Here is a 25,450-nt window from a genome sequence, read left to right on the forward strand (position 1 = left end):
GATTCAATATTGAGTTGGCCAACCCTTTGCAGCTACAGTTGTGCTCATAAGTTTACATACCCTGGCACAATTTATGATTTCTTGGCCATTTTTCAGAGAATATGAATGATGAGACAAAAACATTTCTTTCACTCATAGTTAGTGTTTGGCTGAAGCCATTTATTATCAATCAACTGTGTTTACTCTTTTTAAATCATAATGGCAACAAACTACCCAAATGACCCTGATCAAAAGTTTACATACCCTGGTGATTTTGGCCTGATAACATGCACACAAGTTGACACAAAGGGGTTTGAATGCCTATTAAAGGTAATCATCCTCACCTGTGATCTGTTTGCTTGTAATTAGTGTGTGTGTATAAAAGGTCAACGAGTTTCTGGACTCCTGACTGACCCTTGCATCTTTCATCCAGTGCTGCACTGATGTTTCTGGATTCTGAGTCATGGGGAAAGCAAAAGAATTGTCAAAGTTTCTGCGGGAAAAGGTAGTTGAACTGTATAAAACAGAAAAGGGATATAAAAAGATATCCAAGGAACTGAGAATATCAATCGGCAGTGTTCAAACTCTAATCAAGAAGTGGAAAATTAGGGATTCTGTTGAAACCAAACCACGGTCAGGTAGACCAACTAATATTTCAGCCACAACTGCCAGGAAAATTGTTTGGGATGCAAAGAAAAAAAACACAAATAACTTCAGGTGAAATACAGGACTCTCTGAAAACATGTGGTGTGGCTGTTTCAAGATGCACAATAAGGAGGCACTTGAAGAAAGGTGGGCTGCATGGTCAAGTCGCCAGAAGAAAGCCATTACTACACAAATACCACAAATTACCCTGCTTACAATACGCCAAACAGCACAGAGACAAGCCTCAAACCTTCTGGCACAAAGTCATTTGGAGTGATGAGACCAAAATTTTGCTTTTTGGCCACAACCATAAACACTTCATTTGGAGAGGAGTCAACAAGGCCTATGATGAAAGGTACACCATTCCTACTGTGAAACACGGAGGTGGATCGCTGATGTTTTGGGGATGTGTGAGCTACAAAGGCACAGGAAATTTGGTCAAAATTTTTGGCAAGATGAATGCAGTATTTTATCAAAAAATACTGGAGGAACATTTGCATTCATCAGCAAGGAAGCTGCGCATGGGACATACTTGGACATTCCAACATGACAATGATCCAAAACACAAGGCCAAGTCGACCTGTCATTGGCTACAGCAGAATAAGGTGAAGGTTCTGGAGTGGCCATCTCAGTCTCTTGACCTCAATATCGTTGAGCCACTCTGGGGAGATCTCAAACGTGTAGTTCATGCAAGGCAGCCCAAGAATTTACAGGAACTGGACGCTTTTTGCCAAGAGGAATGGGCAGCTTTACCATCTGAGAAGATAAAGAGCCTCATCCACAAATACCACAAAAGACTTCAAGCTGTCAAAAGATAATCAACAAGAGACACTCCTATGAGTGCAGACAATAAGGGCTGTGCACCCCATAGGTTGCATGAAAAAAGTACAAAAAAAAACCCCTTAGTGGGGCTTTAAAGCAGCCAATAAATACAAAATGAGTAATCAAAACATAATTTTATTGGTATAAAAATATTAAAAAATTCTGACCTTTAGAGTCAGGACATGAACTGGGATACAATGTACAATACAAGTATAAAGAAGTATACAATGGACAGTGCCCGTAATCGGGAACAATGTGCAATACAATGTATAAGACAACAAAAGAATGGTAAATATTATTTAAAATGCTGACGCGTTTCGACCCTTAATGGGTCTTCTTCAGAGGATAATTGTCAAATGTGGAAATATAATCATGTATCAGACAAAGTATATAGTTCGACAGTAGCAAACTTACATATATAACTCACAGTACATCTACAGGTATCATATAATTACCAATCGCAGAGTTCCCAGTGGTGTTGGGTATTCCCAATAAGAAAAAGTATATATATATATATATATATATATATATATGTAGTCCCTCCTGAGCCAGAGTCTATCTATCCCGCCCTTTAGGAGTTGATCCGGCACTGGGATAGACTCTGGCTCAGGAGGGACTACATTTTATATATATATATATATATATATATATATATATATATATATACTTTTTCTTATTGGGAATACCCAACACCACTGGGAACTCTGCGATTGGTAATTATATGATACCTGTAGATGTACTGTGAGTTATATATGTAAGTTTGCTACTGTCGAACTATATACTTTGTCTGATACATGATTATATTTCCACAGTTGACAATTATCCTCTGAAGAAGACCCATTAAGGGTCGAAACGTGTCATGATTTTAAATAATATTTACCATTCTTTTGTTGTCTTATACATTGTATTGCACATTGTTCCCGATTACGGGCACTGTCCGTTGTATACTTCTTTATACTTGTATTGTACATTGTATCCCAGTTCATGTCCTGACTCTAAAGGTCAGAATTTTTTAATATTTTTATACCAATAAAATTATGTTTTGATTACTCATTTTGTATTTATTGGCTGCTTTAAAGCCCCACTAAGGGGTACTTTTTTCATAGACTTCAAGCTGTCATTGATGTTAAAGGGGGCAATACACGGTATTAAGAACTGGGGTATGTAACATTCATATTCTCTGAAAAATGGCCAAGAAATCATAAATTTTTCCAGGGTATTTAAATGCATGAGGACAACTGTATAACAGCTTCAAATCTTCTGGGAAGGCTGTCCACAAGGTTTAGGAGTGTGTCCATGAGAATGTTTGACCATTATGCCAAAAGCGCATTTGTGAGGTCAGGCACTGATGTTGGACGAGAAGGCTTGGCTCGCAGTCTCCGCTCTAATTCATCCCAAAGGTGTTCTATCGGGTTGAGGTCAGGACTCTGTGCAGGCCAGTCAAGTTCCTCCACCCCAAGCTCGCTCATCCATGTCTTTATGGACCCTGCTTTGTACACTGGTCCAAATCATTTTGTGGAAGGGGATTATGGTGTGGGGTTGTTTTTCAGGGATTGGGCTTGGCCCCTTAGTTCCAGTAAAGGGAACTCCTAAGGCAACAGCATACCAAGACATTTTGGACAATTTCATGCTCCCAACTTTGTGGGAACAGTTTGTGGATGGCCCCTTCCTGTTCCAACATGACTGCACACCAGAGCACAAAGCAAGGTCCATAAAGACATGGATGAGAGAGTTTAGGGTGGAGGAACTTGACTGGCCTGCACAGAGTCCTGATCCCAACCTGATAGAACACCTTTGGGATAAATTAGAGAGGAGAATGTGAGCCAGGCCTTCTCATCCACATCAGTGCCTAACCTCACAAATGCACTTCTGGAAGAATGGCCAAACATTCCAATAGACACACTCCTAAACCTTGTGGACAGCCTTCCCAGAAGAGTTGAAGCTTTTATAGCTGTAAAGGGTGTGCCAACTCCACTTGAACCCTACTCACTAAGACTGGGATGCCATTAAAGTTTAAAGCGTGTAAAGGCATATACTTTTAGTAATATAGTGTGTGTGTGTATTACTATAGTACTTTCATATTTTCTTTATAAAACAAAACTAGTATAGATCGTCTGTCTTTCTTGCTTGTCTACCTTGGCAGCGGTACCCTACACCAGTGGTTTTGAACCCTGTCCTCAAGTACCCCAAACAGGCCATGTTTGCAAGTTTTCATTTACCTTGCTGCACAGGTGCTTTAAATCAAAGTCAATGGCTTGGTATTTTGGACAGCTATTTTATTTAAGAGAAATTCACAAAACATGGCCTGTTGTGGGTACTTGAGGACAGGGTTGAGAACCACTGCCCTACACCATGGCTCATAGGTGGAAAAAGCAGTAGTCTTGTGCACCTCATTTCTGCAGAGATTTATGTTTTTGTGGAGTTGGATTACCTTTTTTTTTTAATGGCGGTAGCTATAGGGACCCGCATGCCCCACATAAATTGTTAGCTTTAGTTTCAAATTTAAGTAAAGGTATATACAGTATATTAAATGCAAGCTGAATTTAAAACCAGAAGTCAAGGGGGCGAACATGAAAGTTAGATTTAAAAAATCAAGGCTAGAAGAAATATTCAAAGTCAAAATGAAGTCAAATCTTGAGTAATTTTAGTTTTAGATGTACTACTGTCCAAACTGCATTGATGCAGGGGAGCTGTTCTCAAACAAACCCACTGAAAAAAAATATCATTACTTAGTCATTTCACATGTAGCAAGGTCTCCAGCCTTGTTCAGTGTAATGAGGACCTCCAAGGCCAAAGATAGCTGACATCTTTCAATATGTAGTGGATTGTGAGGCATAGTGGGTGCAAAGATGGTGAAAGTCATTGGGCGCCAAACACTGCTGGGATGTAAAAGAGGTTTTATTTCTTTTGACAGTCCTTTTTTTATTTTTGGGGGAAAGAGGGTTAGGGCCAGGACATCCTTAAGTAGTTATAGATTCATTTGTCAGATTCTGAGACTTCCATAGGAAGACAGCCGTGCAGGGAAAGGCCCCAGCAAGGCGCCACATCTGCACATGCAGGAATGCTGTCTCCTATGGTAACAGTCTTTATCAGTTCCTAACTTAAACGTAACAGTCCTTTCAGCTCCACTACAACTGTCTCTTGTAGTTCTTCAACACTGAGCTCCCGGTCTCTCACTAGACCCTCTGATTCACTGACTCTGAATCCCTTGAGCTCCTCCAAGGTTTGCGGTGGTATCCCCTCAAGCGTCACCCACGCTTCCCTGCTGGGTCCCTAGCTTGGCACTCCAGATGCTTCTCAAGCTACACTCCTGCAAGCCGGCAAGATGCCTGGCTTGACTCGCAAGGCTGCTCTGCAGGTGTCTCCTCAGCGGGTTGGGTCCCTGACTTGATCACCACCTGAAGTTTCCAGATTATCCACCGTGCCTGTTCGGTGAGAATGTGGTTCTGGTAATTTCTTCAGTTACGCACTGTGGTCCCCGGTAAAGGTGGTTGGACCCTTTGTGGCGACAGCTTCCCTTCTACCTCCGGCCACTATCCAGCCGGCAGAACCGTCACTTCTGGTTGGACTGCAAGCCGCAATCCCAACCCTGCGCTGCTCTCCTTACTTCTGGATAGGCCCTCACACAGCCTAGCAGACAGATGCCCCTGGGATAGGCCCAATCTCCGGCCTAGCAGCCCGGGGCGTATGAGACACGTCCACCCAGGCAGCCATCCAGGTGGCACAGAACATAGATCACCTGACCTCACCTGAATATATAGGTTCTCCGAGCAGGCCAAGGAAATCAAGAAAACCCCTACCCATTGGCTGAGATACCGCATATACTCATAACCTGACCTTGGGTTGCCCTTCTCATATCTAGTACCACCAAGTACCCGGCCAACTAGTGGTAGAAGAGAAAAATGCAACAAGGCCAAACTTAGGGAGAAATCAATAGATCTCGATCAATCGACCAAAATAACTACTCCTGGCAAGTAAATTTGTGAGGAGCTCCCTCACTAAACCCCAGGGTGCTACACACATATAAACCAAGGACCTTCAGCTCTACTTTTGAAGCGTGACTGTTATTGAGTTGCAGGAAGTAGAGAAATATAAGCTGGACTACAAAGGCTTCAGGATGTACTCTAAACTAAACTTCCAATATGTTGTAGGGATATTGGCCACACTTCCAGAGTACCCAAGATAAGGTCAGTTGCACAGGCTTTGTTTTTTTTGCATTCTATATTTATTAAAGGTTTTTTAAAATCAAAAATTAACATCAGAAATCGAAAAAAACGAATTGTACAAAGTACAACCAGCAAAATAAAAATAGTCAAAGAATATTCAAGGGAAACTGGTAGGCTAAATAGTGTCAAACAGGGTTCTCGACAATAATGTGAGGTGCCTGATAGCACATACATATGGTTCAAATACAATACATAAATTTGATGATACTCTGCAAGTGATATTTTTAAATAACAAACATGTTATCTTTACCTGCTCTGTTAACAATGAAAGAAGTGTTAACTGGAGACCCCCGACCATGAATATGTGGCAGTTGCTTGCTTTGAAGAAAAGAAAAGGTGTGTGCATTGGGGTGGGGGGTGAGTTGCTACTCACTGGAGGAAAAAGAGAGAGCAAAAAGAAGGTCACCCAGAGGAAAGAAAAAAACCTTAAGGGGAAAAGCAAGGGACGCCCAACCTGCCCGACACCAAAAACAGACTTTCTTATTTTTTAATATACTGTATATATCACATAGCTTAGTGCACACTGCAAAAGCACCTATGCACATACGATATAGAGAACACGACTCTTTACAGGGTGCCTTAAGGTAATTATAAAAAGAATGTGTATATACTGTGCATATATTTATACACTGAGCAAAATTATAAATGCAACACTTTTGTGTTTGCCCCTATTATCATGAGCTGAACTACGACTTTTTCTATGTACACAAAAGGCCTATTTCTCTCAAATGTTGTTCACAAATCTGTATAAGCCCAGGTTCACACTGAGCTGCAGGAATTTCACTCCTGCATGTCAGTCCCGATTTCAGTGGCGATTTCACAGACATCTGTGCGGGTTTCTGCACAGATGTCAATGGAAATCGCAAGCTGAAATGGCAAAAAGTAGTACAGTAACTACTTTTTAAAATCGGTGCGGCGCTGCAAATGCGGTGTCACACCGATTAGGACGCTGCCATAGCCGGCAATTGCCACCGATTTGACATGTGATTTGACATGTCAAATCACATGTCAAATCGCACCAGAGTGAACCAGGACTAAATCTGTGTTAGTGAGCACTTCTCCTTTGCTGAGATAATCCATCCACCTCACAAGTATGGCATATCTAGATACTGATTAGACAGCATGAATATTGCATGGGTGCACACTGGCAGCTCCCGGGTGTCGGTGGTAAAGCGCTGCTATTTTTAAAGGCGCTTTACCGTCGTTTTTGCTGTGCTTTTCAGCCGCTAGCAGGGCGCCTTTAACCCCCGCTAACAGACGAAAAAGAGTTAAAAGCGCTGCCCATTGATTTCAATGTGCAGGGGTGCTTTAGGAGCGGTGTATACATCGCTCCTACATCGCCTCAAAGATGCTGCTTGCAGGACTTTTTTTAGCGTCCTGCCAGCGCACCGCTCCAGTGTGAAAGCACTCGGGCTTTTACATTGGAGTGAAAGGAGAGGCGCTTTACAGGCACTTTGCAGGCACTGTTTTTACAGCTATAGCGCCTGTAAAGTGCCTCAGTGTGAAACGGGTCTTAGGCTGCCCACAATAAAAGGCCACTCTAAAATGTGCAGTTTTATCACACAGCACAATGCCATAGATGTTGCAAGTTTTGAGGGTGCGTGCAATTGGCATGCTGACTAGAGGAATGTCCACCAGAGCCGTTGCCCTTGAATTGAATGTTCATTTCTCTACCATAAGCTGTCTCCAAAGGCATTTCAGAGAATTTGGCAGTACATCCAAATGGCCTCACAATTGCAGACCACATGTAACCACACCAGCCCAGGGCTTTTACATCCAGCATCTTCACCTCCAAGATCCTCTGAGACCAGCCACCCCGACAGCTGCTGCAACAATCAGTTTGCATAACCAAAGAATTTCTGCACAAACTGTCTGGTTTTCACTGTACAGCGTGTATGGAGTCGTGTGGGTGAGTGGTTTGCTGATGTCAACGTTGTGGATCGAGTGGCCCATGGTGGCCGTGGGGTTATGGTATGGGCAGGCGTATGCTATGGACAATAAACACAGGTGCATTTTATTGATGGCATTTTTAATGCACAGAGATACCATGAGGAGATCCTGAGGCCCATTGCTGTGCCATTCATCTACGACTATCACCTCATGATTGCAGCATGATAACGCATGGCCCCATGTTGCAAGGATCTGTACAGAATTCCTGGAAGCTGAAAACATCCCAGTTCTTGCATGGCCAGCATACTCACCGTACATGTCACCCATTGAGCATGTATGGAATGCTCTGGATCAGCGTATATGACAGCGTGTTCCAGTTCCTGCCAATATCCAGCAACTTCGCAAAGCCATTGAAGAGGAATGGTCCAACATTCCACAGGCCACAATCAACAACCAAATGGCAAGAGGCAAATGGTGGTCACACCAGATGCTGACTGGTTTTGGACCCCCCCGACCCACCTAATACAGTAAAACTGCACATTTTAGAGTGACCTTTTATTGTGGCCAGCCTAAGGCACACCTGTGCAATAATCATGTTGTCTAATCAGCATCTGGATATACCACACCTGTGAGGTGGATGGATTATCTCGGCGAAGGAGAAGTGCTCACTAACACAGATTTAGACAGATTTGTGAACAATATTTGAACGAAATAGACCTTTTGTGTACATAGAAAAAATCATAGATCTTTAGGTTCAGCTCATGATAAATAGGGGCAAACACAAAAGTACTGTGTTTATAATTCTCAGTATATGTAGGAAGGCCAGTATGGTGGCCTGAATTTATGGGAGGAGCCCGGGGGGTATTTAACCAGCCCGCTCACCTGTGGTGCTTGTCGGTTTCCTGTGCGCGATATACGTCACTAGGCCGACTATTCCGATTTCAGCGTTCGCAAATAACTTGGCTCACAAGTTCCCGCATTCGTGATCTCCGTGCCCGAGAGTTTTGAAGTCCGCATTTACCGATTCGTTCGCACCACTCGTCTGGCTGGGCTGTCGCAGGTAGGGTCCCCTCGGATTTTTGTTTTTACGTACGTTATGTCATGTCACTAAACCGTGATACCAGAATTACGAATCACTCGCAAATTTCACGAACGTAACCGCATGTGTATTACTCGCACTGTCGTCATGTTACCATTTCGCGTTATCTGAGGAAACCACAGCGACGCAAGCGTCGCTTCATTTCAGACAGGTCTTAATTGTTAAACATGTGTCAGTAGACAGCCATAGCGATTCGTAAATGCATAAATCTTTTCGAACTACGTCAGTTCGATACCAATCATTTCTCATTTCTGAAACATTTCTAAATACATTTCTAACATTTCAAACCATTTCAAATCATTTCTCATTTCAGTCACGTACCGCGCTCCGATCCGAATCCAGTCGCACCTAAAAGATGCACCGATTCGCTCCGGTGTGCCCCAGTAGTTACGGCCTAATTTCAGTACATGCTCCAGAGTCACGTCATTATCAGTCGTTATGACTCGATTCGTACCTCTGTCATGGTTATCATTTCATTTCCACGTATCACGCTCCGATGCGAATTCAGTCGCATGGAAATGCACCGATTCGTCTCGGCGTGCCCCAGGTATTAGCCACATTTCAGTACATGCTCCAGAGTCCGATTCGTAGTCAGTTGCTACAGCAGCACGACCGATTCGCGCCTCTGTCATGGCAAACAATATGTTACACCTGCACTTACCACGCTCCGCTTCGAATCCAGTCGCATCCTCCATGCACCGATTCGTTACGGCGTGCCCCAGGGCTCGGCCTCATTTCTGAAACATGCTCCAGAGTCTGGATCATAGCTAGTCGCAGATATCGGGCGACCGATCCGCATCTCTGTCATGGAATTGCTATCATTTCACTCCCACAGCGCATCACCGTTTCGAAACCAGTCGCATCCGAGATGCACCGATTCGTCACGGAATGCCTCAGTTGTTTCGGCCGTATCCATACCTATACCAGAGCTTGGTGCGTTGCCAGTCGCAAAATGCGGCACAACCAATTCGAGCCTCGGTCAAGGTAAACATTTCTCTCATTTCGTTTCTTACTGCGCTCCGATTCGAATCCAGATGCATCAAACATGCACCGATTCGTCCCGGTGTGCACCAATGTTTTTCAGTTGCCTCATTTCAGTACATGCTCCAGAGCCCGGTTCACGGTCAGATCAGTCACGACACGACCAAGCCGGACCTCTGTCATGGAGTTCACTCATTTCATAATCAAGGCAAACATTTCTAATCATTTCATTGTCACAAGATTGTAAGCACCATACAAGTCATTGCTTCAAGTTAGTCAGCAAACCCTTCACGAACTATCACCTTTCATTTTCCTCCAGGTCAGTCAAAGTTCAGTAGGTCCACCCTGCACCAGGTTGGACGATATCCCCCCAGGTAAAAAAAAAAAAAAAAAGTGGGAGAAAATAAGCCGGGTAAGTATGACTCAGGGAATCAAAGAAAAAACTTGAAATTTATGTCACCCCCAATAGGTTACAGTCAACCAAAAATAAGAGCTCAAAGACAGGATATTCTCACCAGATCAACCATGTCGCAGGCCGGCAGCGAAGACTTCACGGCCCCTCTGTCACCTTCCCCGGTCTCAGAGAGCGGCAGCGTGCAGTCCCTCAGGGGATGGACTATCCCCAAACTGACGGCAGAGCTAAGACGCAGAGGTGTGCCCTTCCCCGCCACAGCGAGGAAAGGCGAGCTGTTCAAACTCCTCTTTCCCCCACCAGCAGCAGGACCCAGTACCCAGCAGGCATCCCTCCAGTCAATATCTTCAGCCATCTTACAACTTCACACGATGGTGTCGTCCCTGTCTACCTCAGTCACAGACGTACAAACCAGGGTGGCACTCCTGGAGGCACGATCGGCCGCGGCTATCCCCGACCTAACCGCAACCCAAACCTTAACACCCCTTCCTGCAGGTACCTCAGGCTGGAGCCCCATTGTCTACCCCTCCCATTTGGTTCCAACCAGCATCAGGAAGGACATTTTGGACGGCAGGGACGTCAACCTGGCCTCTCTCCTTATTTCTGTGCACGATCTGGCAGAAAATAAAGCCTACTCCTGGGGTGACATATCGGTGGTCCTTAAAGCCAAAGACCCCAGACTGAACCGCAAGTTATCCGTCCCAGAATTCACCCTGGCCTTTGGCATGCTGAGAGACGTCCTATGCTCAGCCGCCCCCAGCAGAAGGGAAGAGCTGGACTTATACCTCCATACGGTAGTAGACTTGGGCTACAAGTATGGAGGATTTTCCTTTTAAGACTACCACCGTTCCTTTTCCGCAAAGGCTGCTGCCAGACTCACACAGTTCCAAACAACAACAAATTGGAGTCTCATGGACACAGAGCTGTTCTGCCGCCATTTTGCCGGCTTATGCTCACTCCTGTGTGCGATTTGCCAGTCCTCCACCCACACTGCCACCTGGTGCGCCAATGCGACAACCAGACGTCCCTTCGAATTTCCCTCTACCTCCGGTGCACTTCAGGGTCAGTCGGCCCCTGAACAAACGCCTCAGGTGGACAAATTCGGACGCCCAGTCTGAACCGTGGGAGGGGCAGCCATCTGCAATAATTACAATTACGGGTCCTGCAACTTCAGTCAGTGCCGCCTACTCCACATCTGCACCTTATGCCAAAGAGCGCACCCAAGAAACCTGTGCGAAGTCAAACAACAGAAGAGGGCATGACTAAGCTGAATCAACGTCTTATGGCTAGGACTCTACCTCACCTCACATCCCACCGCCTCCCTGGCCACCTACCTTATCCAGGGCTTCACAGTAGGCTTTCACACCGGCCTCATTTCACTACCCCACAGTACTTACGAATGTGGGAATCTTCGTTCAGCGGCCTTTGACGAACAAGCCATAGATCGGCTCTTACAAGCAGAAGTAGACCGAGAGTACGTCATAGGCCCCTTCACTCAGCCCCCTTTCAGCACTTGGAGAGTCAGCCCTATTGGGCTTGTCAAGGGCAAATTCACAAATACATTACGTTTGGTGTACGACCTGTCTGCGCCTCATTCTTCCCACATCCCCAGTCTCAATTCCCTGATCCCCTCCGAAGAATTCTCCCTAAAATATTCCTCCGTGGACATGGCAATCCAAGCAGTCATCAAAGCCGACATCTCGGATGCCTTCAAGCTCCTGCCTATACACCCATCCCTTTGGTGCTGGCACGGCATCAAGTGGAAGGAGGCATATTATTTTGCCACAAAACTAACGTTTGGTTCGAAGAGTAGCCCTTGGCTCTTCGACACATTCGCTCAATCCCTCGCTTGGATACTGGTACACAAGGCTCAGTGCCAAGAAGTCATCCATTACCTGGACGACTTCCTACTGATAGAACCTCCCAGCAAGCCCCCAGGAGACCTCGACAAACTCAGAGTGGTATTCGGGAATCTCAATGTTCCCATCGCCGAGCACAAAGTCGACGGCCCAGCACACAACATCACCTTTCTCGGAGTCAACTTAGACACCTGCACTATGCAAGCCAGTCTCCCCCTCGACAAACTAACCCGCATCAGGGCGGTCCTTCACAAATTCACCCACACCAAAGGGTGTACCAAAAAGCAGTTGCAATCTCTCCTGGGAATGCTTAATTTCGCCATGCGAATTATTCCACAAGGCCGCACCTTCGTGTCACGTCTGCTGAGATTCCTGTCAGAAACACAAGACCCCGATCAGATCCTGAATCTAGACTCCGCAGCAATAGCGGACCTATCTATGTGGGAGGAATTCCTGTCCGCCTGGAATGGCATATCCCTATTTATACCCATGGTGTCGGCCCTTTCACCTCAGGTGGTGACAGACGCTGCAGCTTCCACAGGTTTCGCGGCAATTTTTGGCCACCAATGGTTTTCAGGACCCTGGCCTCAACAGATACTGTTGATACCCGGCTTTACCCAAACATCTTCCCTCTTCGAACTCTATCCCATAGTGGCAGCTGCACAACTCTGGGGTCACCATTGGACAGGGCAAACCGTGGTCTTCACCACTGACAATCAGGCCACGGCACACATCATCAACAAAGGCAGGTCCAAGTCCCTAGCAGTCATGTCCTTCCTGCGCAGATTGGTACAACTGTCCTTACAGCATCAGTTTAACATTCACTGTGCATTTATTCCAGGCAGATACAATTTAGCTGCTGACGCACTGTCACGTTTTAACTACACCTCCTTTTTCAAACAGGTTCCCGCAGCCGATCCAGTGTCGGCCGCTATCCCCGTCTGGTCACAGCTGACCCTGGACTAGCTCAACATTTACAAGGAGCAACGCAGCTCATCAATCACTCACTCTCTCATAACACACTCAAAGCCTACCAGACAGCTTGGAGGGCATTCAATAAATTCCTCACATCCTGCTGTAAAGGACCAACAGATGTCAAACAGGTACTGGCCTTCACTTCATACTGCCATACTCAGCTGGCCTTATCTTACAATACCATTCGGCTATATCTAGCCGGCATACAACATTTCTTGACTCTTGAAGACCCCACAAAATCTTCACTGTTCTCATCACACGCTATACGAGCCATCCTTAGGGGCATTCAGAAACAACAACCAGTGATCAGCATCAAGCGCTTACCCATCACGGGGCCCATCTTCAGGGAGATGTCGACTATTCTGGCTACTTCTCCATTCGGTCTGCTCCCCAGCACGGTCCTACAAGCAGCCATATATTTGGCTTACTATGGGTTCTTGCGACCTGGCGAGTTCACCTATAACAACCCCACAGACCAAGCACTATGCAGACGGCACTTGCTTCGCTACCAAGACCATTTTATCCTTCACCTCGAGGTTTCTAAAACCCAGCAAACAGGCTCTGGAGTAGACATTCACCTCTACAAAACTAATAACAGCTGGTGTCAAGTCACCGTACTTAACCGTCTCCTGTCACTCCTGCCTGAACAACCGGACACCTGTCCTCTTCTACCATTCCCAGTTAAACCTTTAAGTGCCTGTCAGTTTGTGAAACACATAAGGATACTTCTCCGCAATCTTCACCTTAACCCCAGTCAGTATTCCGGACACTCCTTTCGTATCGGAGCAGCCTCCGCAGCATCCCGCCATGGGGTCCCAGACCACGTCATCAAAAGATTAGGCAGGTGGAAATCAGCCTGCTTCGCCCGGTATATCCCCAATCCTCAAGTAGAGATGGCACAGGCATTTTCAAAATTGGCTCAATGAATAACTGAAAACCAATAAATATTATACCCCTACCTGAATGTTTTTGCCCCCTTATTTTGGCATACCGGCCATTAGACCAAGGCACACTTTCAGGTCCATTTCATATGGTAAGTCCACACTTCCAGGTCTATTTCTGATGGTAAGTCTTATGTTAACTATAAATGTTATCTATGTCCATATCGGACATAGGGCTCCAACCATAAGTAGGAAGGCCAGTATGGTGGCCTGAATTTATGGGAGGAGCCCGGGGGGTATTTAACCAGCCCGCTCACCTGTGGTGCTTGTCGGTTTCCTGTGCGCGATACCCACCCTCCCTTCCCCATTTCACAGCATTTCTCAACTATTCATTTCTCTTTACAGAATAATCATTTCTTAAACCAGGGTATGCCCCCTTATTTTGGCATACCGGCCATTAGACCAAGGCACACTTTCAGGTCCATTTCATATGGTAAGTCCACACTTCCAGGTCTATTTCTGATGGTAAGTCTTATGTTAACTATAAATGTTATCTATGTCCATATCGGACATAGGGCTCCAACCATAAATATATATATATATATATATATATATATATATATATATATATGAACAAATAACAAATGTGCAGAAAGGTGATGCAGATTTGTATTTGAACAAATTCAGGGTATTTACACTTTCTCTTTATATAGTCCCTTAACTGAAAATAGACAGAAATAGAATCTATTATCAACATGTTTTGTATAAATATGATAAGAAAGGTGACATTTATTTTTCTTACTGTGATAATGTTATATTTCTTTATATTGCTGCAACATTTACAGAGGTCAAGGAAACAGAACAATTCACATATAGTAACAAAGAAAACACATTAATACATTTTATATTGTAGTCATTTTAACTTTAGAACAGGGGTCTCCAAACTTTCTAAGCAATGGGTCAGTTTACTGTCCTTCAGGCTTTAGGGGGGCCTGGGGCCATCATTGATTTTAATGGGAGAAATAGTGACTCATTGTTGGTATGAATGGGAAGAATAGTGCCCCATTAATGGTGTCAGTAGGGGGGATTGTGCCCCATCATTGGTGTCAGCTGGTGAAATACATCCCCAAGGGTCACATAAAGGCAAGCAAAGGACCACATCTGGCCCCTGGGCCACAGTTTGGAGAGCACTGCTTTAGAAGTTATGAGTCTCAAACAGAAATTGAATAAAATTATTGTTGCCACTATTATTATTCCCTTTTTTTTAAGTACCAGTCTATTATGCAGCAATGTATTTGCGTAAAATATACACAGGAGTAGAAAAGGAACCTACTTGAAAGAGCTTACAATTTGAGTGTTCTTAAGCAAATGTAGATAGTAGGACTTCCAGATTTTCTGGATGTAAGGTGGGTAGGAGAGAGCTGAGTCAAGGTCAACAATTATTTGTGAGATAGACAGTTTGACAACATTATTTATTGGTACAGAAACTGCAGTGGAATTTGGAAATGAAGATCATTAGTTCAACTTTGTCTAAAGTTTTAGTTACCTATCAGATATCTAAAAGTCAATAGGTGGTGGTTGAAAATTATGCTTAGGACCAAGTAAAGACATATCAAGAGTAGATGGGTAGATCTCAATGTCAACTACATTTAGCTGTTGTTGGAATCTGAGTTTGACAGATACATGATATAAGCAGAGCATGAGGAAACCCAAGAGAGGGCCATATCCCAAGTGCCATGATAATGCTGAGTTTTCAACAATGTGAGTGTGGTCCACAATTTCAAATACAGCAAAGAGTTTAAAAAGCAGAAATCAGTAAAGGTAAGTAAGGTCTTGGTGTGAGGAGATGTTTGGCTACATTGGTTACCAATGTTTCTTTGTACATACAGAGTCAAGCCATGCTAAAGAGGACCAAGGACTATGGTTACATATGGAGAAACAAAAATAGGTAATATCTAGAGCTGAGGGGAGGGGGGGTTCCTCAGTATAGCAAAGTTATAAAATATATTAAAATTTTGTAATACACAACAAGGATTTTTAGTACAGCTATTCAAATGTTCTTTACTCCAAGTATGTCATTGTTGACTAAAATTAAAGCTCCAGTCAAACAGTAATGTGGAATTGTTTATTCTTGCTGGGGGTCATCATTTTGCTGAAGCCCAGAGCCCATGAGCAGAAGTAAATCATAAAGTGGAACTAAACCCATCGATTTAAGGGTTTCAAAAAAGTTACATTCATGGAGTGCCAGGATTTCTATCACATTTGCTTGTTTTTCTGCATGGCAAATGCAGATCAAACAGAAGCAACTTCCTTGGCTGTAAAGGGTAGGAGGGTTTAATGCTGCTTTACGGTGGTCAGAAGATCGGCCTGTACAAATTCTTTAGTGCCTAAAAGTGCCTAACAATGGAGAGCAAACTGAGCATGTGCAGAGCAGGGTGAGACAGTGGGGTTGATTTACTAAAGGCAAATAAAATGTGCACTTTGCAAAGTGCAATTGCACTCTGCAAGTGCAGTTGCTCCAGAGCTTACTAAAGGAGGTAAAGATTCCCTTTGCAAAGAATACTCAATCACATGCAAGGGAAATGTAAAAGATTTTTGCTTGAACATGATTGGATGATCGAAAACAGCAGAGCTTCTGCTCATTTACTAAACATTGGAGCAACTGCTCCTGCAGAGTGCAAGTGCAATTTGCAAAGTGCACAGTCTATTTTCCTTTAGTAAATCAACCCCATTGCATTACTGGATTTTAAACAGTATAGGCAGTTATTTTTTAAGTGTTTTACATAGATATATCTGCAAAACGGTCCAACCTGAAGTGATCTAGCAGGACTTAATTTTCTGATAAAAGTTCCACTTTAATATTTCATATTTAAACTTAGCAGATACCACCTTTCAACTTTTATCCTAGCGTTTATCTTCTGTACTTGCCAGCCCTGTTAGATAAATACTTATACTATTGCCTATTTAGAGGCTGAGCAATTGCTATAATTTACTACCTAAAGTGTTTGTTAACCTAAAAAATAAAAAAAAAAGATCCTGTTACTTTAAAGCATAAATAACAGCACAGTGCTAATTTGGCCGTCTGTATCACCTGAAATATCTGGCTGATCCTGCCAGTTTTTCCTTTCTGTAAACTGACCACAGTATATCATGTCTGCTGAGCCCTGACTCCCACCCTCTCTGCCTGTCAGCTCTTGTGTCAGGGCCTGCCCCCTCCCCTCCTGCTGCTGAGATAACAATAGCCCATATAATCCACTTTGGTTCCTAAAGATGGTGCCCCTGTGTGTGTGTTTTATTAAAAAAAAGCAAATTATACCTGTTTTCAGAGCGGCGATTGAAGAACGCACTGCAAAGCTACTGGAGTTTTTATAACGTTATTTTAACGTCCAGTATTTTAACGTCAGCAGCTACAGTATTTGTAGCTGCTAATTTTTAATTATTTGGTGGCGGGGGGGGGGGGGGGGGCAGGAGCTACTCTTTAAGGCTTTAAGGTTTTTACCTGTGTACTGTTAAATATAGTTGTTTACTGGATGTGTTTGAGCCAGGGAATGCCCAACAGCTCTGTTTTGTATTTCCTCTAAAGAATATATGAAATAAAAATTATAAAAAATAAATGCCTAAAAAATTGCCAATATTCCCATAAATGACTTTTAATTGTCAAGAAAATTCAGGCTAGTGTTTTCAGAGATGTATGCTCTTATGTCTCTGATGCTAATCTTCGATTATTGATCATTTTTATTGTAAGTTCCATTTTAAATTCCCAGGTTCGTGACATTTATCTTTTTAGTTCAAAGTTTATCACACAATTTCCGTGCACACAGAATGATCACCATAAATCAGAAAAGTTAATCTACCTAACTTTGGTGTCTGCAATTACAGTAAAGATAAGCCAATGCTTTACTGTAATTGCTTTTACATTATTATACATAAACCATTGCCCTACATTCATGCTATATATCGCATTTATATATTGTTATGCTTGGATGCATATAATAATACATCTATTATTGGAATTCATACATATTCAATTTTGTCTCAACAAAGCAAACAGGCAGGTTACATTATGCTAACAAATGCATAAATGATAAAGATAAAACTGCTTGAAATGATTCACAGGCTTGTATTTTTTCCAAACATTCAGTGCAAAAAAAGTACAGAGAATACACAAAACGTGCTTTCTGTGCGTTAGCCGATGTAGATCCTCAAAAGAGCAAAGACCTAGGGCATGGGCAGTGGGGCATGTACAGTAAGTGATATTGTAGGTTTTTTACTAGTTTTTCCTTCATTAATGTGATATTAAAGTTAAAATTTTTTTAAATGTTTTTATGTTTAGTAAAATAATAAACATGTTATACTTACCTGCTCTGTGCAACGGTTTCTGTTAGAGCAGCCCTGATCCTTCTCTTCTGGGGTCCCCCCGCCGGAGCTCCTGGCTTCTCCTCTTCTCCAAGTGCCCCCATAGCAAGTCGCTTGCCTCCGGGGCTACTTGTGCGTGCCGACTCCTGAGCCCTGCTCTGAGTGTCCATAAGTGTCCATAGACACACAGCCAATGAGGAGCAAGAGAGCTGAGGGAGCCTAGGCTCTCATGCCCATCGCTAGATCTAGGTCGGGCAGAGGTATTTAGGAGGGCTGTGGAGGGAGCTGCATGCAGAAGGTTTTTTACCTTACTGCATAGAGAAAACCTTTTGCCTTTCCAAACATTTTAAGGTAAAAGAAACTTTGTGACTTTAGAACCACTTTTAAGCTCAAGTGGAATATGTCTGCAAAATCTGGTAAGTGTTGACGGTACAGGACCTAGGAGGTGCTGACTTTGGAGTTATACAAATAAGCGCCATGGGGTTGATTTACTAAAGGCAAAAAGATTGCTATGTACATTTGTCACCACCATGATATTTTTATGTTTATAGTTGTTAGCCTTCTCTGTGAGAAAATCACTGTTCTTTCCTCTAACCATATCCCACATGTGCACATTTTATCAATTGTTTTGTTGTATGCTCACTGAAGTATATAATGAGACTGATGTGGCTCCAGTTTGAATTGGCCTTTATGGAGATTTTCGGGGCCATTACCCTAGTTCTCTTTTCGGACCATTTCCGGTACTGCATGTTTGTTATCTAGGCCGCTATATAGGCTGACGCGCGTGATGTTACCACGTTCCGTCACGCTGTTCATCGGCTGTTCACCGCTATCACGAACAAGGCTTGAGGTGCCTTTACTTCCGGTTTTCATCCGGAAGTGACGTTAGCGTCCACTCGAAGCGAGGTTTGAGGCGCATCAACTTCCGGTTTAACCGGAAATTACAAGGTATTGTTTTGCTTAACATCACGGCTCCGGTCATCCGCACTTTGATGTTGTGGCTGGTTAGCAGCCTACATCGAGGTGCGTTTTATACATTTTCTCACCCTAAGAGATATATGGGGTAATATTGTCTGATATTATTGGGCATTTAAGATCTTTGCTCCGGCCTGGAAGTGACGCCTTTCACACAGTGGTGACGGCTGTCACTTATACCCCAGATGAAGTCTAATCAGAAGAAACGCTTTGGGTGAAGTGCTGCCACCACCATTGTTCCAGCTTATGCCATTAACCTTTGATTGACATGTTTTACCGTGTGGGCTGATTTTAACCTCCTTGGGCGTCCTTCCCATCGGCTGTACCATATTTTGATGTCTGTTTGAACACATACTGGTGACCTATACCGTACTAAGTTTAATGTGACCGAGGCCATCCAGATTGTTGCTGGTTCTACATCACCGATAGTGTTTGTCACCCAAGCCTGTTTGACTTGAGAGGTATATGCCCCTTCAAGTCCAACCTTTCTGGTAAGCCTGCAGATAATTGATGGCAGTCTCCTCACAAGATTCCCTTACCTGTTGACCTTCATTGATGTCTACTGTCCTACAAATATTAACCTACGGACATTGTCCTTTTTCACCAGACTTTTTTGGTTTTTACCACATTTCTGTCAGTTTTTCACATGGTGGACATTATCACAATATTGTCTAGATTTGTATATACATTTTCCTTTGTATTATTGTAAGTGCTGCATATTTTTTCTTTTGACTAAAGGCAAATAGGCTGTTCATTTTGCAAGGGTATTTTTCCCTGAGCTTACTGAATGTAGCGACATTTCACTATGCAAACAACATCCAATCACAAGCAAGAAAAAAAAAACAACATTTTTGCGTGCACATGATTGTATGATGGAAGTCAGCAGAGTTTCGCCTCATTCACTAAGATCTTGGGAAAATTCCCTTGCAAAGTGCAATTTCCTTTGCAAAATGAACAGTCTATTTGCCTTTAGTAAATGAACCCCATTGGATTTATAAGTACTAAATTATTTTCTGTGTTTATCAATATAGGTGTGCGAAGCCCATTGCATTAGGGTGTGCACACCAAAGCTCAAACACACATCCCTTTCTCTGCAACCTCAGCTGCACTAGACAGTGAATGAATGGGAAGTGCTCTGTGCTGAGCAGCTTCCTGTTCATTCACAAACTGAAGCATAGTAAGCACAGTTTACTATGCTTCAGTTATGAATGAACTTAGTGAGTGAGTGTGTTCACTGTGTTCATTTAGAAGTGGAAAGGGCTGTCCAATGACATATTGACTAGCCCCTTCCCCCACTCTCCATCCTGAAACATTACTTGCAGCCGGGGGGAGAGGACGGAAGCCAGCAGTGCTGCAGGTGGGGGGGAAGGCGCAACATGGGGCAAAGCCCGGGCAGTAGGGGCAATCGGCACCATGCGTAGTGATTAGGGTGCACCCAGGCACACCCCATGTGCACGTTATGTTCATCAATAAAGGAAAGCTGTCAAAAGAGAGGCTGCTATTGCTTAACTCTCCCTTTGAAAATACTAGTTTCCTGGTTATCGTGCAGACCCATTTGCTTTATCATTTTGTACCATGGACCTGGTACAAGTAAGTGGATGAGGAGTTTGGACTTCACCCTGATCTTATTTGCACGGGTACCCCGTGACAACGTCCTTTGTAGTGACGAAACGTGTAGGGAGGAGCGGCGTGTTGATGTCACCGCGTGCTGTTCTAGTCCTGGAAGTAATGGGCTGCTGTCGAGAGCCGGCCAGCTCGATCATTCTCTGTTTGCTGATTTTAACCAAATATTTTCCTTCTTTTATTTTTATGAGGATTCTACCATCTGGCTACATTAAGATGATGATTATCATTGCTGGGATTGAGGAGTTTTGTGCCTACCATTGAGACCCCAGGCTGGGTAGCCACTTGCGTTCCTGGGTCCCCTGTTATAAGTGACCATATCGTTCTGGTAAGCGGCAGTGTGTCTGTAGGTGGAGGCATCTTTCTTAGTCTCTGCAGGGTTTCTGTGGTGTTTTGGATTTTTTCATCGTGATCAAGTTTCTCACATATTGTGCATGGACTTATTTTGGATTTCTTTTCCTTTATCTGTTTTTTCCATCAGCTATCAGATGTTATATGGACTCACTTTTTTGTTCTTTTTGTCAATCAGGATTCACTTGTTTATTATTGCATTTTGTCACTGATGTTTCATTAATAATTACTTTCTTTTCATACCTTTTGCCATCACTGTATTTCTTTGAGATTGGGTTTCGCCAACCCATTCATATATACACTTAGTATTTTTTATTGTTTCATATATAATATTTTTTATTTTTTTATATATTATTTGTGTGCTCACATTCACACGGTATTTGCATTGGGTTTCAGCTGCCCTTTACTATTATTTTGCACTTACCGTTTTCCATTGGTAAACACATTAGCCCAATTCCAATGGTTTGTTTATTTAATATCAATCCTTAGTGCAGCTTCATCTTGTTTTATTTTTGCTTTGGCGTCGTAAAACGCCTTGAGTTGCAGCTTGGTCCTTTTAGATAATAGCGCGTTTACTTTTTTTAACAAAATGATCCTTTTTGCTGCCTTCTTTTTCGTGATCAGTAATTCAGGAAGTACTGAAGCCAGAGCCAGCTAGGGATCAAGCATTTTCAGAAAGAAAGGCAGGTTTTCTATAGACTTGAAAAAGGGGGGAACTAATGCGCAAACCACAGGGGAGAAATAAACAATCTAAAACCTAGCACAGTAGCTGCCAACATAAGGTGTTCTCACACTGGAAATAAGAAATATAAAAATAGTAATGTAGCGCTTACTCAAAACGGCAAAACAACCATACTAAAATAACATCTTTGGAAGTTCCAAAGGGATAAATCCAAAGGAATAATGCGTCCTTCAATTAATCTCTCATCAGATTGTATAGCCAGAGATTAGCAAACCAATGCTATAACAATAAATGAATGACCATCCTAAAACAATGTGTGATAATGACCACCAGGGTTGCCAACTGCCAGTAAATTTACTGACAGTTTGTAAAAATATGTGATTTTCTTTACAGCTGCTAGTAAAAATCAGGGGCTGATAATTTCATGCTGTGTTGACTTTTTAAATGTAAATCAAGCAAATTACATTGTTATAGGTATTGTCGGTGTTTCCATATCATGTTTATACTGTTCAAATATTCACTGTGTTAGTTTTCAATAGGAGTTCTGTAATTTCTCAGATTGCCCGTAAAAAATGAACTCCACCAGTAAATTTACCATGTTTTGTCAGTAAAAAATGCTGCGGGAGGTTGGCAACCCTGATGACCACAAAGAAAGGAAGACTAACCTTCCGCTCCCACACACAATCCAATTCTCAGCTGGATCTAGACCAAAGCAGTAAAAGGGTGAGACAATGATGCAGCAAGACAGTAAAGGGTAAGGGGATCGCAAGAAGGTCATAAATAATAAATATCCGTGTGGAGATATAACTACCACTCTAAATTACTAATAATGAAATAAGTAACAAAAAATGCAAATAATAAATACTTGCTGAATCACTTGATGAACAAATGGTTAAAAATCCTAACAGATGGCTAAAGTCCTAAATCCTAATGCAAATAAGTGCAATAAAATGCAAATGAATAAATACTTGCTGAAACACTTAATAAAACTGTGGCTGAAATCCAACAAATCCTAGTGCAGATAAACAATCTAAGCAAACCAAAAAAAAATTAAAATATAAAATACAATAATAAAAATAAAAATAAAAGTAAAAATCAATTAAAAATTCCTAAAAAAAAAAAAACAAGTGCAACAGAATGATGTGATAAACCATTAAATAGAAAATGTAATATAATGTGTCCCATCTAAGTGCAAACATCTGTGCAAATAGGCAAATTGATGTGCAAAAAAACGCAAAAAGTGCAACAATAAGAAAAACGGTGCAAATAAAGCTGTATGAGCTAAGGAATGTGCGGCACAGTGGTGTAGTGGGTAGCACTCCCGCCTAGCAGTAATAAGGGTCGCTGGTTCGAATCCCAACCACAACACTACCTGCCTGGAGTTTGCATGTTCTCCCTGTGCCTGCGTGGGTTTCCTCCGGGTACTCTGGTTTCCTCCCACACTCCAAAGACATGCTGGTAGGTTAATTGGATCCTGTCTAAATTGTCCCTAGTATGTATGAATGTGAGTTAGGGACCTTATATTGTAAGCTCCTTGAGGGTAGGGACTGATGTGAATGTACAATGTATATGTAAAGCGCTGCGTAAATTGACAGCGCTATATAAGTAAATCTTTTAGGATTTTAGTTACAGTTTTATTAAGTGTTTCAGCAAGTATTTATTCATTTGCATTTTTTTGCACTTATTTGCATTAGGATTTAGGACTTCAGCCATCAGTTAGGATTTTTTAACCATTTGTTCATCAAGTGATTCAGCAAGTATTTATTATTTGCATTTTTTGTTACTTTTTTCATTATTAGTAATTTAGAGTGGTAGTTATATCTCCACACGGATATTTATTATTTATGACCTTCTTGTGATCCCCTAAGTGCTGGTTCAATCAGGGGCGACTTGTCAGGCGACCTAGCTGCCTGACAAGTCGCCTCCCGTTCTGTACAATGGAACCGTTCTAATAGGAGCGACGCAAGTCGCTCCGATTTAGAAAAAGGTTCCTGTACTACTTTGGGGGCGACTTGAGGCGACTTGCATAGACTTCTACACAGAAGTCGTTTTGCAAGTCGCCGTGGCAGTCATGTGCAGGTCGCCTCGGTGAGGCGACCTGCAAGTCGTGCCGCCCCTGTGTGAACCGGGGCTTACCCTTTACTGTCTTGCTGCATCATTGTCTCACCCTTTTACTGCTTTGGTCTGGATCCAGCTGAGAATTGGATTGTGTGTGGGAGCGGAAGGTTAATCCTCCTTTCTTTGTGGTCATTAATACACACTGTTTTGGGATGGTCATTCATTTATTGTTATAGCATTGGTTTGCTAATCTCTGGCTATACAATCTGATGAGAGATTAAATGAAGGACACATTTTTCCTTTGGATTTATCCCTTTGGAACTTCCAAAGATGTTGTTATTATTTTAGTATGGTTGTTTTTTCTATAGACTGACAACTACTCTAACTATCCTGATTTGCTTACTTGATCTAGGTCAGTAACTCAGAAAGTACTAAGGCCAGAATTACAGCCAGGCAACTTCCTATTAGAAAAAGTTAAGCAATAACAGCCGTTTGTATTCATCTTATGACATATTATGCAAAAAAAGTGACCAAACAAGCTTCTATTTTTTCTCCGGCTATGATCAATCATGTCAATGGAGGATAAGGGCTGAATAATTGCAAAATATTATTAGACTTTGCACATTACTCTTTATCTAAAGGAAACCTTTAAGGTTTACTTTATTGCATCCTGTTAGGCCTCATTTACAGTTGCCATTCCGAAGCTGCAAAAGCGGCAGATGGGGATGACCACATACCATGGCCATGATGATTTGCATCACGGTACGCAAAAACAATCCCTGCTGTCGTGCTTAATGGGTACTAACGCTCACCAAACGCATCCCATTCAATTGAATAGGGCTGCACCACAGCCACCTTACATGCGGTTGTGGCATGGGTTTTTTAGGGGTTAAAACAGGCAGTGGGGAGGCAACATACTGCCTCCTTACCACCTGCCAAACACCCTTTGAAGAGCGATGTGCTACAGATTGCTCTTCAGAGGGTGACATAAGTGTAAACGAGCCTAAGGGCTGGTTCACACTAGCAGTTGAAGAGCAGTAAAATCCAGTGGGTGAGCTGCATTTTTACTGCCCCCAACCACTCCCCATTTACTGCCCCCAACCACTGCCTGAAACCCGGACACATTATTCAGACCGGACTATGGATTCCAGATGCATCTAGTTGAGAGGTGCTGACTGCCAAGGGGCGAGTGAGCTCACCATCCATCCATGTCTGTGACTGAAGTCTCCCTCCCTTCTCTCTCCTGCCTCTGAGTACACTAAGGTAATTCAGGGTTCTCAGAGCACCCCTTACATCAGAGTTCCACTTTACACCAGAGGCCACAGTGTTCCCCCTTACATCAGAGTCTTCTCCATACATCAGAGTTCTCAGTGTTCCCCCTTAAATCAGGGTTCCCAGAGCATCCCTTATGTCAGAGTCCCTCAGAGTTCTCTCTTACATCAGAGTCTGCAGAGTCCTCCCTTACAGTGAAAGGGAACTCTGCGAATTTAGATGTAAAAGGGAAACTTTGTGGATTCAGATGTAAAGGGGGGACTCTTGTTATTAACTTCATATGATTAGAATTGTTATTTAATAGCAAAATATATGTATAGTTTATATTATAAAAAAAAATATTGCTGTGCGCCGCTAAAGTGTT

The 25,450-nt window shown here is 42.9% G+C and overlaps 1 protein-coding gene across 1 annotated transcript in view; it reads right to left on the reverse strand.

Annotated features, from left to right (window-relative positions):
- The window catches only part of ANO3 (anoctamin 3), a 620,027-nt gene that overhangs the window by 157,589 nt on the left and 436,988 nt on the right, over positions 1 to 25,450 (reverse strand). The window lies entirely within an intron of this gene.

Source organism: Aquarana catesbeiana, linkage group LG11, assembly GCF_042186555.1.
Source record: "Aquarana catesbeiana isolate 2022-GZ linkage group LG11, ASM4218655v1, whole genome shotgun sequence".
Taxonomy (NCBI): domain Eukaryota; kingdom Metazoa; phylum Chordata; class Amphibia; order Anura; family Ranidae; genus Aquarana; species Aquarana catesbeiana.